The sequence below is a fragment of the Pongo abelii genome, chromosome 8 (assembly GCF_028885655.2).
Source record: "Pongo abelii isolate AG06213 chromosome 8, NHGRI_mPonAbe1-v2.0_pri, whole genome shotgun sequence".
NCBI classification, from domain to species: domain Eukaryota; kingdom Metazoa; phylum Chordata; class Mammalia; order Primates; family Hominidae; genus Pongo; species Pongo abelii.
In genome coordinates this window covers 56,784,813-56,801,071 of record NC_071993.2, presented here as the reverse complement: position 1 = coordinate 56,801,071, position 16,259 = coordinate 56,784,813, and the positions used below count along the sequence as shown (strand labels likewise).

The 16,259-nt window shown below is 34.4% G+C and overlaps 1 long non-coding RNA gene across 2 annotated transcripts in view; it reads left to right on the top strand.

Moving 5' to 3' along the window:
* Positions 1-15,627, top strand: part of LOC129048519 (uncharacterized) — a 37,953-nt gene extending 22,326 nt beyond the window's left edge. The window contains exons 3-4 of one of the 2 annotated variants that reach the window (XR_010141518.1): positions 13,142-13,188; positions 14,188-15,627. This is a non-coding gene — a long non-coding RNA (uncharacterized LOC129048519). Of the gene's footprint in view, positions 1-13,141; positions 13,189-13,836; positions 13,916-14,187 lie in introns of those variants that run through there. The other variant, XR_008510893.2, reaches the window with a different exon arrangement.
* The last annotated feature ends 632 nt before the right edge of the window (positions 15,628-16,259 follow it).

The following is a 16,259-nucleotide window of genomic DNA, read 5'->3' as shown; positions in this document are numbered from 1 at the left end:
GTCTTCCAATTGTTTTTTGCATTCCAAAACAAAACTACTATCTAACATATTTTTAGCTAATCTGAGTGATTTTCCTTATTCATAATCATTTTGTTCTATTGTGGCGAATGGGTACATTTATAAGGTGAAGAGCTGATTGTAAGGTGCCATCTGTTATGCTACATAATAGTCTTTTTGTTTGATGTGCTGTATAAGGATCAGAACCTCAAACTTGACCTCATCAGCATCATGATATAGATAATGGATGTAGTTAGTAACAATATAACTCATTCATATTCTATTGTGAAACACATTGGAGTCTCAACTCATATTTGATTAAATTTCCATTAATCATTATTAAAGATTCCTCTGTGCAAATGAAATGGCATTTAGTTCATTTAACATATAATTGAGTTCTAATCGAGCAGCAACTGTTTCATAGAATTGTTAAGTACTTTTTGAATGTAAAATAACACAGGTACCAATTTGTTGGTAGTTTTCTGTACCAATGTTTTCCCATTAACTTCAATTTCCATATACTGGACCAATAGTTATTGGTTCATCTTGCCCATCACTGTCCTCATTCCTCACTCAGTTATGTGGTATCATACTCTTAATGAAGTAAGTTACACCTTTGGATATCTTTCTAAATGAAATATTTTTAGTTTTATATGGAGAGATAAATGTCCTCATTGTGAAAAGAAAGTGTAAGCATGCACTCTTCTGTTAGGGAAAACCTCATATTTAAGAGGATGCTATCTGCAGTTTATGAGTAATCCCTTCAAACAGAATTAAAAGTATCTTATTTACCCTAATCAAAATTATAAATCGGGGTCGGGCATGGTGGCTCAGACCTGTAATCCCACCACTTTTGGAAGCCGAGGTGGGTGGATCACTTGAGGCCAGGAGTTCGAGACTAGCCTGGACAAAATGGCAAAACCCCGTCTCTACTAAAAATACAAAAATTAGCCTGTCTCAGCTGCTTGGGAAGCTGAGGAATGAGAATTTCTTGAACCCATGAGGCAGAGGCTGCAGTGAGCCAAGGTCACACCATGGCACTCCAGCCTGGTCAACAGAGCAAGACCCTGTCTCAAAAAAAAGAAAAAATCTTAATCAAATGTTTTCTTCTTAATTTTTTGCAATTTATTCCCAATTTGAGAATTCAGTCCTCTATACAAACCATTTTTGTTCATTTTTACATTCATACTCTGTAAGTTTAAGACCTAGTTTTATTTTTTCTTAATTTTTAACATCATTTGATCCTCATTAATCATGGATCCCATGGAAATTTGTCTACTTCATAAAATTTATTTGTAACCTCAAAATTAATACTAGCAGCACTTTTGTGGTCATTCGTGGACAAGTGGTGTGTGGCAAAAACCTTGATTCACATTGTGCACAGGTTCCCAGCTAAAATTAAATGAGCCAAAGCTGTTTGTTTCAACTCTATACTGTAAAGAAATGGCCCTTTCATGGTCTAATTGGTGCCAGATTTTTCACAACTTTGTCCTTTTTGTTGGTTATTTCACTATTTAAATATCTCCCAAAGATAATGCTGAAGTGCTGTTTGGTTTTTCTAAGGGAAAAACAGCTGATATGTCTTAGGAAGAAAATCTATGAGTTAGCCAAGCTTTATTCAGACATAACTTATATAGTGCTGTTGGCTGAGTTCATGTAAATAAATCTGTATTTTAACATAGATTAAATAACATGTCTTTAAATAGAAATACACATAAAACTAGGATATGTGTTGATTGGTTGCTAAAAATGTTGTGACCAGAGACTCACAGGAATCTAAGCCTGTGTTTCTTCCAGGAGTAAGCCTTCAGCATTTGGTAATTCAGTGTTATCTGTGAATTTATGGAACATAGCAACTGCATGTAAGGAAAAATGCCTGCATGTGAGAGAGTAAGCTGGAAGAATTTGGAAAATAATATTTTTATCAATCTTAATATTTCTAATTCTCACAAAGCTTATAATTTCACTTATGAGACCTAATGTAATCAAACTCATAGAAGCAGAGGGTATATTGGTGGTTTCCAGGAGCTGAGAGAAAGAAATGCAGAGCTGTTGTTCAATGGGTATGAAGTTTCAGTTACGCAAGATGAATAAGTACTAGCCATCTTCCATACAACATAGTATCCAAAGTTAACAACGCTGTATTGTGCGCTTAAAGAATTTTTGAGAGGGTAGATCTCATATTGTGTTCTTAACACACATACACACACACAAACACACACACACACCAAATCCAAAACAACAACAGCAATCAAGAAAACAAAGGAACCTGAGGAAGCTTTTGGAGGTGATGGATATGTTTATATCCCTGACTGTGGTGGTGATTTCATGGGTGTATGCAAGTGTCCAAACTCATCACATTGTACACATTAAATATGTGCAGCTTTTTGGTATATCTACTATGCCTCAATGAAGCTGTGACAATCACTAATCGAGACAGAGAATATTTCAAAATTTTTTAAAAATCAAAATCAATCCAACAAAGCTATGTTGACCAACATATAAAAATTTAAAACATGAGATTTAACTGCAAAAAAAGAAAGAAAATACAACTATTTTCAAACTAATTTCAGTGTTTCCCGTATGACTCTCAATTTCTCGACCACTCACTACACAAAATAAAAATTTGTGTATATATTTGACCCTTTGTATCTATGACCTTCTGCATCCATGAATTCAACCAACCATAGAGCAAAAATATTTTTTAAAAACACAAAAAATAACAATACAGTAAAAAATACAGATAAAAATACAGTATGCTATTTACATGCATTTATGTTGAAGTAGGTATCATAAGTAATCTAAAGATGATGTAACGCATATGGGAGAATGTACATGGGTTATATGCAAATACTATGTCATTTTATGTAAGGAACTTGAGCATCCATGGATCTTAGTATCCAAAGGAGTCCTGAAACCAATTCCCTATGGATACCAAGGGAGGACTATACATTGTTCTAACATTTGCCTTCATTTTCTTCTTAACTATTCTGAGCTGTACCATATCTATTATAAACATATGAATGTGTATTAATTTATTGTAAGCATTTTTTCTGTAAATTGATGCAAAATATTTTTAGTGATCTTGATTTTGTAAATACATAAATAGGAAGCCAATTAGCATTTTAGGTTCACATTTGCTTTTGAAATGCCAAATCATCATTTTTGAGTTATTCATAGTGTCATGTACAATTGGGGTTGTTTTTATTTTCACTTCAATTGTTAATAATGTTTTAATTTACTTTGTATTTTGTTCATGACTCTACCACAACATTCTGTTGCGTCTTTGTCTTATGTTTTCTAGTTACGATCTTTCTTGTTGCAGTACAACATGTAGCTGTTTCACTATAGACCTTTGTGTTTCTTATTTTTCCTGTATTTTACATACCTGTTCATATTTTTATATTTTTAGAGAATTTCCTTTAGTACTACTCTCATTTCACATTTTAAAAAGTCACAAAAAATTTCTCATTTCACATTTAAAAAATCATAGTTTTAATTTCTCAGAGATGTATAGTTTCTATTTTTTTATGGCATTTCTATCTTTTTATATAGAGTACCTTCTCCAATATCACTGAGAAAATAAATTAGTGATTTCTTAAATATTATCCATCGTGTCCTGATTTACTTCTGTTTTATCCTTAACTTTCTAAATATATTCACCTCCCTCTCTTTTTCCTAGTTGCTGGTTTTCTTCATATAACTGTTGATCTGTGGCTATTTGTTCATAGTTTAAGAAATAACTGGGTAGCTCCTTCTTCTATGAAAGATTGACTTTTATGAGATTTGCCCTCCTGCTAACTACAACTAGAACCTTCCCCCAAAAAATGTAAAACAATTTAAGACAAGGAACATTAGGTAACACAGGACTGTGATACCTGAGGGAAGGAAAACAGAGTAAGTTCAAAATCATTGTCAGGCCTCAGAACAAGTAGGGAGAACCTAGGAGGAGCAGTGTTCTCCTGCTTAAATGTGGAGATGAGGGCATTAAGTTCAGGAAGGCATAGATGGCTAGACTTCTGGGTAGGGTACTAAGAGGAAGAAGCTGATACAGAGAGAGTGACAGCTCAAGGGATGTGCTGAGGCATTCCCCTGAATCAGACCAAGGAGTGATGTACACATGTGTGAGGAATCTCCCCAGGATAATGGAAAGACACACCTTGAAGCACACAGCAAACCAACTGGAACTTCCAGAGGGCTAGGAAACATTTTGTGTTTCCACCAGCTAGGATGGAGAAACCTTGTAATAGTTCACAGGGCATAAGGAATAGTTATGAGGAAGGTCATGTTGTAGAAGGGGGCTGCATTTGTACCAAGTAAAGAAAGGCTGTTATGGATATGTTAATTAGAAGGTTGGAAAATGATATACCATGGAAAAACAAAGTCTGCAGTAGACTTCAGATAAAATACTATTTCTAGAGATAAGGAGAAATATTCCAAACTGTAAATGATGTAAATTCATTAAGAAAACATAACAATCTTAAATGTATACGTTCCTAACAACAGAGCATCAACAAATATGAAATAAATACAAATATGAAGTAAAAACTGAAAAGAAAAATCCTGATTTTTATCAAGTAACTTAAATTCACATTATATATTTATTTATATTATAAATTTATTTATTATATATTTCTCCAGTCTCAACTCTGACTGCAAGTTTTTATCTGCTTTTTCTCAAAACGTATCTGTGGAAAAAGAAATAAAACGGTATTTTGAAGGAAATTTTGCCCCCAAGATTTGCCATTTTATGTTTGTCCCATCCTTACTTGCTTGAAACCTTCTTATTGCGTTGTATGTCTTTAGCACCATTCTAAATTGTTGTTACATTTTCAAGGTTGGTTTTAAATTCCTAAAATTTACCTTTTCTCAAATATTTATCTCAGAATTTTGAGACCTGGGAATTTTGGGCGTCTAAAGCACAGAAAGGCTTTTACCTCACGTGTTGAGATACCATAAGAAACTTAGGCTGTGGTGCTTTTCTCTGAATTATCAGTTACCACCTTTCCATCTGCCTTCTATCTTCCAGAAATGTATTGTTATCTCCCTGCTACTAATCGTCCTAGTTTTATAAATGTGCTTGGTTTAAATTGCCAATGTTCTTTTGAAATAAATTTAATGTGGTCTCTTAAAAAGGAGGAGATTAATACATATAGTGAGGTAGCTATGATGATTCCAAACATTGCCATGTTTAATATATTTTTATGTGATTTAGTCTTTTTCTTAGTTACTTATAAACACCTATTTTTTAATTGACAAAATTATATATATCGTGTACAATATGTTTTGTAGTATGTTTACATTATAAAATTGCTGCATATAGCCAAGTAACATATACATTACCTCATATACTTTTGGTGGCGAGAACACTTAACATCTCTTTTCTTAGAAATTTTCAAGAATTCAAGGCGTTGTTATTAACTATAGATCTAGGTTGTACAAAACATCTCTTGAACTTATTCCTTCTAGCTAACCGAAATTTTGTATCCTTTGATTAACATCACACCAACACTCATCCGCGCCCCCATCTGCAGCCCCTGGGCACCATCATTCTATTATCTAATTCTATGAGTTCAACTTTTTTAGATTCCAAATATAAATGAGATCATGTGGTCTTTGTCTTTCTGTGCCTGGTTTATTTAACTTAACATAATGTCTTTCAGGTTCACTATGTGTCACAAATGATGAGGTTTCCTTTTTTAAAAAAAGGTTGAATCATATTCCATTGATTAAATATACCACATTTTATTTATTCATTTATTAACGAACACTTATGTTGATTCTATATCATAGCTAATGTGAATAATGTTGCAATTAACATGGGAGTGTAAATATCTTTTGGCATACCGATACCATTTTCTTTGGGTATATACCCAGTAGTTGGGTGGTATGATATGATAGTCCTATTTTAAAACTAAATTAAAAACTTCCATTCTGTTTTCCATCATGTCTATAATAATTTGCATTCAGTATACAAATGGTCCCTTTTCCCCATACCTGTGCCAATGTTTGTTATCTCTTGATATTTTGATCCTAAAGAGGATGAGGTGATATCACATAGTTGTTTTGAATGCATCTCCCTGATGATTAATGATATCGATCAGCTTATTATATACTTATTGGCCATTTTTATATCTTCTCTGGAGAAATGTCTCTTTAGGCTCCTTGCCCATTTGTTAATTGGGTATTTGTCTTTCTGAGCTGTATGAATTCTTTATAAATTTTAGGTATTAACCCTTTTTCAGATATGTGATTTACAAATATTTTCCAAATCCCTAGCTTCCATTTTACTTTGTTGTTTCCTTTGCTTTGAAGAAACTTCTTTAGTTTGAAGTTTTATTTTTATAGCATTGCTTATTGGTATGGTTTGGCTGTGTCCCCACCCAAATCCCATCTTGAATTGTAGTTCCCATAATCCCCACATGTCATGGGAGGGACCTGGTGGGAGGTAATTGAATCATGGGGTGGTAATCCCCATGCTGTTTTTCTGATAGTGAATGAGTTCTCATGAGATCTGACAGTTTTATGAGGGGCTTCTCCCCTCTGCTCAGCACTTCTTTCTCCTGCTGCAACGTGAAGGAGGATATGTCTGCTTCCCCTTCCACCATGATTGTAAATTTCCCGAGGTCTCCCCAGCCCGGCAGAACTTTGAGTCAATTAAAACTCTTTCCGTTGTAAATTACCCAGTCTCGGGTATTCCTTCACAGCAGTGTGAGAATGGACTAATACGCTTATGTAGCCTGAGCTTTTGATATGATAACCGAAAAAAAAAAACAAAAAAAATCATTGCCAAGGCTGCTAACAAGGAACTTTTTCTCTGTGTTCTCATCTAAATGTTTTATGGTTTCTGGTGTTACATTTAGATCTTTTGTCCATTTTAGCTTTTTTTGTGTTTTGTATAATAAATGGGTCCAATTTTACTTGTTTCCATGTGGAAATCCGGTTTTCCCAGAACCGTGTATTGAAGAGACTATTTTTTACCTATTGTAACCTCTTATTGCCCTTGTCAAAAGTCACTTGACCATATAAGTTTGGGTTTATTTCTGGGGTCTCTATTATATTCTACTGGTCCATGCGTTTGTGAGGGAAATAGATGATTGGAAATCAAATTTCAGCGACCATTAAATGTGTTTTCTTCTTCCTTGTGTTTCTTTTAGTATTGAAGCTTTTCATTTTTAAGTAATTATATGTGCATAAGAAGTTGCAAAAAAGAACACAGAGGCCCCATGTCCCCTTCATTCACTGAAGAGGATGAAAGTCCCACCTTTCCGCTAACCTTCCTACACCACCACCACAGAGGGCAGCAGAAGTTTCTCATTACCTCCCGGTGGTGGTAGAAGTCCAGGTACCTAGTGCCTCTGAAGACACTACAAGGTTGGGGAGTGGGGTAGGAGATGTTATTTTTTGGTGTTGGTGAAATTTCTGGTTTTCCAATAACCCCCTTCTCACACTACCCGAGGAAGGAGTGGGACAGGCACCTCTTATAGTCATGCAAAGATGGAAGTACTCGCTTTCCACTCAGGCTTTGCTGATGTGTGCATAGATGGAGACACAGGTTTAGGTTTTTCTCATGGCTAGGGTAGGAGTAGAGAAGTATCATTATTGAAAAATTTTACCTCTTGCTAGGATCTTCCTTTCCTGGCTCTTTGTCTAGAGAGGACAAGCTTTTCTTTTTTCTTGGTGTGACCCTTTGCTGTTTCTAGGTTGTAAGTTTCTCCAGTATCCAGTCCAGTTAAAATGAAGTGAAAAGAAACCCCAGTGGAACTCACCTTCATGTAATTCTTCTGGTGCAAGGCCTTTAGCTTGTCTGCCTTCTTCTCTCCACATTTTTATGTTGTTTTACAATTTTAGCTTTACATAGCATGAAGAATACTGAGAAGTATTTCTATTACATCTTTCCTAAAACTTGGAATCTCTTTCCCTTTTTGAAGCATGTTCTGTATATAAAAATTAACTTTAAAAATGTTAACTAAGCTCAAGTGAATATTTACTTTAAAATAAAATTCTTCATTTTGCACAGTAATTCACTTTGGAATTTCAATAATCTCTCTCTTAAATATAATACATGGTACAATTCCTTTGAATGTAAAAATTTACAGGACTTTTCAGGTACACATCATTCTATAAAAGCATGCATATTTGTATTGAAAATTCTAAGACTGGCCCTGGGAAGATGATTTTAGATACTGTCTTTATTTATTTTTCTTTGAATTTGTATTAATAGTAGAAATTCACAAGTGCCTCACATTCATACAGTGTTCTTTGTGCTTTGATCTATAGTTGTAACCTTCCCAGGCACTGGAGGCAATGTTGTTTACTCAATATAAAAAAGTAAGGGTCACAGCTTTGCTTGCATTTTCAGCCTGAATATGCTGAGAATATTCTTATAAGATTATTGGATCATTATTACATCCATTATGCACATAGCTATTACACTAAATTTAATTTGAACTTTGTTTTCAGTGATGCAAAAATCCCTGAGTCTGTAGTTAAGCCAGCATAGTCTGAATGAGTGTAGAGATAAACCCATTATTGGAAAAAATACATTCTTACTACTAAAAGGTCACAATGTTCCCAGACTCCAGAAAAGGGTGAAGAAAATACTCGTCTTTTCCCATGAAATGCTATTTGTCCAGCTTTGATGGTGATGCCAGGCCAGAGCCCCTTCTTCCATTATCTTCTTCTGTCTTCTTTGCTTTAGTCTTTTATCTTCTCTGTCCTGACCCAGACTCCTAACTTCAATACTTTGAGGTCCTTGTAATCATCATCACCATTTTGACTTCAAGTTGGAAGACTGACAGCAGTTATTATTCTGCTTTATTTTGGAGGACTTCACCATTTTGGTTTCATCTTGGAGCACTGACAGCAATTTTCTACTAAGTCCTATTCTGTGCTATTTCAACTTTGAGGTTCTTTAAGGTAGAGCTTTTAAAAATAAATAAATGTTTATCATGTATACAATATAATGTCTTTGCTATATATAAAAACATATATAATATTTAAAATGTTGAACACATTGATAGCAAAACTCGACGAATCATGCTCATGAAGTCTTTGTCTTTACTCCCCTCAAAGTCAAGCAGAAACAGAAAAACAGATGAGGTGGAATGAAAATCTTGCTTTGCCATATGAGGTTTAGAATATTTAGTCTTAAATTTATTTATCTTACAAGTAGCTGGAAAGATTAGAAATAGGATTTTCAATGTCAGTAAAAATTAAGCATGCTGATGTCATATTTATATTTCTGACTGTTTTATGTATGTAAACACATATATTGGAAATACATAATATATATAAATACAGTTGACCCTTGAACAACATGGGTTTGAGCTGCAGTTTCACTTATACATACATATTTTTTCAATAAATATATTGGACAATGTTTTGAAAATTTGCAACACTTTGAAAAAATTGCAGACAAACTGCACAAAATATAATTTATCAATACAACTTAGGAAAAGTTAGGTAGGACATGAATGCATAAAATATATGTGGATACTAGTCAATTTTATTATTTACTCTCATGAAATATACACAAATTTTTTATAAAAAGTCTAAATGTATACAAAACTTACAGACCATACATGGCACCATTCACAATGAAGAGAAATGAAAACAAACATAAAGATCCAGTATTAAAACATAATTCATAAAATTGTAGTACATTTTGTACTACTGTAATGATTTTGTAGCCACCTCCTGTTGCTATTTTGGTGAGTTTGTTTTGCAAGCATCCACTAAAAACATGGTGTGGCTCTAGTCATCTTCGAGTGAACAGTTCATCTCTTCAGTAAATTGTGTATTCAAGTAAAAAGCATTCTCTCACAGTTCTCATGTTATTTTTCACTGTGTTTAGTGCAATATCATAGACCTTGAATAACACAGGGGACCTATATGCAGTGCCACCATTGATGCTGGAAGTGCTCCAGAGAAGCATGGAAAAGCTATGGCATTACAAGAAGAAGTCAAATTGCTTGGTACATACCAAAGATTGAGGTCTGCAGCTGCAGTTGCCCATCATTTCAAATAAATGAAACTAGTGTAAGCACCATTGTCAATGTAAGAAAAAAAATTGCTGCAGCTATGCTAGCAGGTACAGAAATTTTGCACTTTTCATGAAATACGCTTTTTATCTCATACCCTTATGCTAGTATAGAAAAATGCAGCTCTTATGTTAGCATAGGATTGTTATAAGGAAAACATACCAATAGATTCTAATATAATTCAAGAAAAAACTAAACCATTATTTGGAACTTAAATCAAAAGGAAGATGAAGTATCAAAGCTGGATAATTTATTGCCAGCAAAGGATGGTTTGATAATTTTAGAAAAAAAAGCTTGGCCTAAAAATGTCTAGGTAACAGGAGAAGCAGCTTGTATCAACCAAAAGGCAGCAGATGAGTACCCAGATGCCATAAAAAATAATTGAAAAGAAAAGGTATCTGCCTGAACAGGTTTTTAATGCAGATGAAAGTGCGCTATCAGAGGGTCATAAGGACCTGTAAGGCTCATTATGCATGGTCCTCTATGGAAATAATGTTCAGCTCCATGGAAGAGAACCCTGATACAACATCTGGAAGAATTACACTGTAAAATTGCCAGCATTGTCACAGAGCAGCAATGAAAACCATCAAGCTTGAAATAATAAATTGCTGCTGGAGAAAACTGCATCCAGAAAACTGTGCTTGACTTCACAGGATTTCTGACAGAGCCAATCTAGGACATAATAAAAGAGATTGTGGATATAGCAAAAAAGGTGAAGTATGAAGGGTTTCAAGATATGAGTCTTGGAGAAATTCAAGAGTTAACAGACACCACACAAGAGGAATTAACAGAAGATTACTTGATAGAGATGAGTGTTTCCAAACTAGTGCCAGATGATGATGATGGGGAAGATGTAAAATAAGCAATGCCAGAAAACAAGTTGACTTTTGACAATTGGTCAAAAGGTTTCCAACTATTCAAGATTGCTTTTGACTTCTCTTACTACAAGGAACCTTCTTTGATATGGCACTGAAACATGGTGGAAGAAAGATTTTTACTATATAGGAACATTTTTAGAGAAATTAAAAAGCAAAAAAGGCAGAAATTATTATGTGTTTTCATAAAGTTGGGCCAACTATGCCTGCTTCTCCTGACCTCCCTTCTATAACCTCCACAAATCTGCCTCTGCTACCCATGAGATAGCAAGGCCAGCCACTCTCCTTCCTCCACCTCAGCCTACTCAATGAGAAGATAAGAATTAATAAATTATGATGACTGACTTCCACTTAATAAATAGTAAATATATTTTATCTTCCTTATAATTTTCTTAATAATTTTATATTCTTGAGCTTAATTTACTGTTAGAATACAGTACATAATGCATATAACATTTAAAAGACATGTTAATCAAAGGTTTATGTTACTGGTAATGCTTCTGGTAAACAGTAGGCTATTAGTTAAGTTTTTCGGGAGTCAAGAATTATACACAGATTTTTGCCTTTGTGGGAAGTCAGCACCTCTAATCCCCACATTGTTCAAGGGTCAACTCTAATACATAACACATATAAATATATATATATCATAATCCAATATTCAAAAATAATAACCAGGAAAACATGCTTTTTCTGAGAAATTACTTTTATTAAATTGAAAATATATTGTGTTTTCATTAGTTTTCATTAGTGACTCCTTTTTGTGAGGTCATAATAAAATCCAAAATAAGGTCCACGTGGAAGTGGAACCAGCAATAAAAAATATTTGAATAGCTAGATGAGCACTGAAATATGACACCCAGAAAATATGGTGAGAGACAATAGCTGGATGTGGAGCATAGAAAGCAGTCAAGGAGGCAACAGATGACATAGTAGAATTTGGGTAGATTTGGGTGGATGACCAGAAGACTGGAAGATACAAAATAGGGAAGTTAAGGCAGACAGTTGCGACAGAAAAACGATAGCTGAAGGTGTCATTCCTACCATGATTATTTAAATTGTAGCAGTGGGTTTAAAACAGGTGTGGTGATTCATGTGGCCACATGAATAATAAAATCCCCTGGGTAACCACATCAAACATACTCCTACACTCTAGGGAACATACAGGGAAGGAAGCTGATGGACAGTAGATCCCTAGAGAGGTTATAGAGTAGGCTTGTGGAAAGAACAGAGGATTACACTTTTGCTTTTCTGCACAAGAACATTATTTAGCTACTATGTATAAGTAGTTAAATTTGATTTCTTTGGTTTATAATAACATTAAGCATGGTGTGTTTTCATAATCCTAACCCAGTATTTTAAAGATTATTAAAATTATTATCACAGTTGTGATTGTGCATCCCATTTCATTTTTTTATCCTGATACCTACATTCTGACCTCAAGTTTCAATTTTTTTATAAAACTAGGTTTCTTCTTTGCTCTGGTTCTCTACGTTTCTATTTGGATAATGTGTCGCTTGCATGATTTTGCCTTCTAACTAGAACCTTAAACGGATCTTGGCACAGAAACATTGGATAGTTTCTCACTGTTATCAGAGAGTACATCCTCATAATTCTGTGTTTCTACAATTCAAAGAGTCATCAGCCTCACTAAGTCTCCATTATTTTTTTCTATATAACTCCAGCAATTTCCTGCCCTTGATATTGAATCACCGATGTCTTGCTGGAATATAACCTGCTTGATACCACCACGTAAATACCATGAGCTTACTGATTAACTCAAATTTCCCATAAGTCCCCATGCATGTCATATCTCAATGATTAGGTCAGGTTCAAAAAGAGTACGTATTTTTTTCTGCCAAATTCTCCTTAATTAGTACAGGCTTGGTTATAGCTTCTGGCTTTAGCAGGCAGTTACAGCTGCTGGAATGCAGATTTTAAAATATCCTCTCTGGGATATGTTATGTTTGGATTAATTCCTTTCTCAGATGCCATTCTTGAAATCTATAAAAAGCTAACCTAGACATGACTGATTTTATCTATTATGCTATTCCAGTATTTGTCATGCAGAGGAATTGTGACCATGTGCTTGCTCACATCTTGAATTTCACTGTGTTATTTTATTTGTGGGTTTTTTTGTTTTTTGTTTTTGTTTTTTGTAATTGAGTAACTGGATGAGGGTTGAGGACTTCTATGAAGATCTAGAAATGGCTATCTTCTTTTTTTCAGATAAAACTGGATGTGCGAGTTCAAAGGTCTGCATTTTCCACTAGGAGGTAGGATATTGGTGTTAACTTTGTTGCCAAGGCATATTTTACTTTTTCGTTTTTGAGATAGGGTCTTACTCCATTGCCCAGGCTGGAGTGCAGTGGTGGATTACGGCTCACAGAAGCCTCAATCTTCTGGGCTCAAGTGATCCTCTCACCTCAGCCTCCCAAGTAGCTGGGACCACAAGCATGTGTCACCATGCCTGATTATTTTTTGTATTTTTTGTAGAGATGGGGTTGCACCATTTGCCCAGGCTAGTTTCGAACTCCTAGGTTCAAGCAATCTGCCCACTCCACCTTCCAAAATGGTGGGATTACAGGTGTAAATTACCCTGAGGCACGTTTTTCAATCAAGCTTTTACTTCAGCTTTGCTCTTGGTCTAAAATTTTTGTTCTTTATCTGGATATGCTCTTGTTTGAGAATGCTTGTAGGAGATGAATCCTATTTGGCACATAAACCCCAAAACAAAGTAATCTTTAGTAAGACTGCTATATACAGAACACAGCTCTGTGATTGATAGTAATGACACTCAGCAAGTACAAAGTCAAAATGCAGATATACAAGTAGCAGTTACTAGTATTGAGGTTGATATTTTTGATAGAAGAATGTATCAGAGGCCAAGATTCTAACCAATTTTTTTCTGAATTAAATTTCAGAGAACAGTTGAATTGAACTAGGGAGACATAAATTTGTTGTGAATAAATCTTGCAGCAGGAATGTATTCAAACTATGGAGATATGATATACAGTGAATATATTTGTGGTTAGCAAAATGATGTTACAGTTTTATGATAATAAATTTCTTATAAAAAGAAACAGGTCTAACTCATTGTATTATCTTTAGTAACTTGCACAGTGCTGGCATGAATTAGATATTAAAACTTCCTACTCCCAAATTAAGCAATACATTATTAGAAAATGTTAGTCAATATTTATCAGTATGTATGCCCCAAACATTTTGCAAAGTATGGGAAATGCAAATTTTAAAAGTCATTGTCTTTGCCTAAGGTCTTTCCATTTTATGAGGGAATAAAATCAAGAATGGAGAAAGAAGAGCGGACAGTATTGAATAAAAGTGACATAGAAGTGGAAGAAAAGTATGAGGAATAGAAAATGTACACGAAGCAAGAAATAACAATATAGCGATGAGGAGAAAAAGGAAAGAAGCATAGTAGTGAATACTGAAGAGGCGAGAGGATGATGCAAAAGAAGGATAAATAGATGCAAGTGGAGGAGATGCAAGGCAGAAAGGAAAAACAGAGAAAACAATAAGGGCAAATTAGACCAGAAAGGAGGACCAAAGGGAACAGGACTACAGCCAAATGTTTCTATGTCTGCTATAATTAATAACTGCAATAGATGATACATGCTTTTACTCTAATAGGTTTAGTAGTAACTGATTTGAAATTATTAAGATATATAATTTTGAGATTTCTTTTAGAAATATTAAATTGGTGGCAGCAAATTAATAAATGACTACTACGTAGAAAAATAATTGTTGAAATTTAAAAGGGTAAATTCTTGACAGAAACCTGCTGCCATAACAATTGCTGTCTTATGTAACAAACACAGACCTTCCATTAGCTCCAATTTAAATCAAACTGACAGGTTTCACTAAGAATTTGTTATGAACACTAAATCTTCTTTATGAAATAGCAGTCGTATTCCTGAAATAAAACATAGATACCAGGTTGTTTTACCCACTCCACCCCATTGGAGATTGACAATTAATTATAAAATATGCATACATGTGCAATAATGCAATTAGCACATATAAGCATATTACTCTTTATCTCTCACACAGGAGCACATGCACACACACACACAACCATTCATGCACACACACAGAGTTATTGCATATGGATAATTTTAATTGTTGCTACTCTTTTCAGCTGTCATTACCACCCTTGTATCTTTTTCTTTGTGACTAATTGCTCCCCACTGTTAGAATGGAATGAAATCTGATAATAAAAAGAGAAACTTCTTGAGGTTTCTCTCCCACTTTCCCCATGTCCCTCAGCAAATTTCATCTTTAGTTTTTTAAGCTAAGAAAAAAATGATTAGAGAGCATCTCTGTCTCCTGACTGAAACAACATGCATTCATCATTGTTGGCACAGTAAACCTGTCACATTGGTCCGGCCCTAAGCATTGCTTATTGTATAGCCTTGGCCTCTAGCAGTGGGTACAAACTACGCCCAGGTATGGTATTGTCCCGTGGATCTAAGTACTTCTGCTGCATTTTCAGAAATTCCAAAATCTAAAATTGTCTAGTGAAAAGGAAACACATGCAATCTAAGTCATTATCTTCAGTACATTGTTATTTCAGAATATGCTAAAGCATGTGCTTGTTAATATCAGGCATTGACAAAGTCTGGAAATGTGACTAGAAATCAAAATCTATCATAACTCCACTATCAAATAAAGGATCGGGAAGTAATTGCTACTACAATGAGAAAAATAAATGTTGTTTATGATTGTTTGCTAAATCTATTTCTGAAATATTTTATGATTATAAAATGATTGACATGCAAATAATTCTCATGATTTTAGGGTAAAAGCTAAAAATTAAATTATATTTATATGACCTGAATCAAGACAGTGGAATAAAACAGTAAATATTCATGAATGCACACATAGAGAGAAATGTATTTTTTTGTTTCCTAAGATTTGACTGTGTTCCCTGAAAACCCAGTGGGTTGTTTTAAACTGGCAAGGAGGAATAATCCAGCTTGTTTACGATGTGGCAGCCCATATCAGCATCCTATTCCACACAGTCCTTGAAAATCTTGAAAATGAACACATCAGCATTATCATTACCTAAATACACATCCTATGTGAATTTATACAGCTAGAATGTAAGATTAATATGAACAATTCAAAAGCATTCTTCCCTGCCTAGAAATTAATTTATCTTACCCTCTTATATTCATATCTTCCATAGTATAGTAAAGGTGACTTCTCACACTTTTCCCCCTATCTTGAGCTTCTGTCTTCCTATGTTTTTAAACTAAGTTACTCTCTATTTCCTGAAAATGCCTCCACTTCTAACACTGAGTCTTTACCCACGGAGACCCAAAAC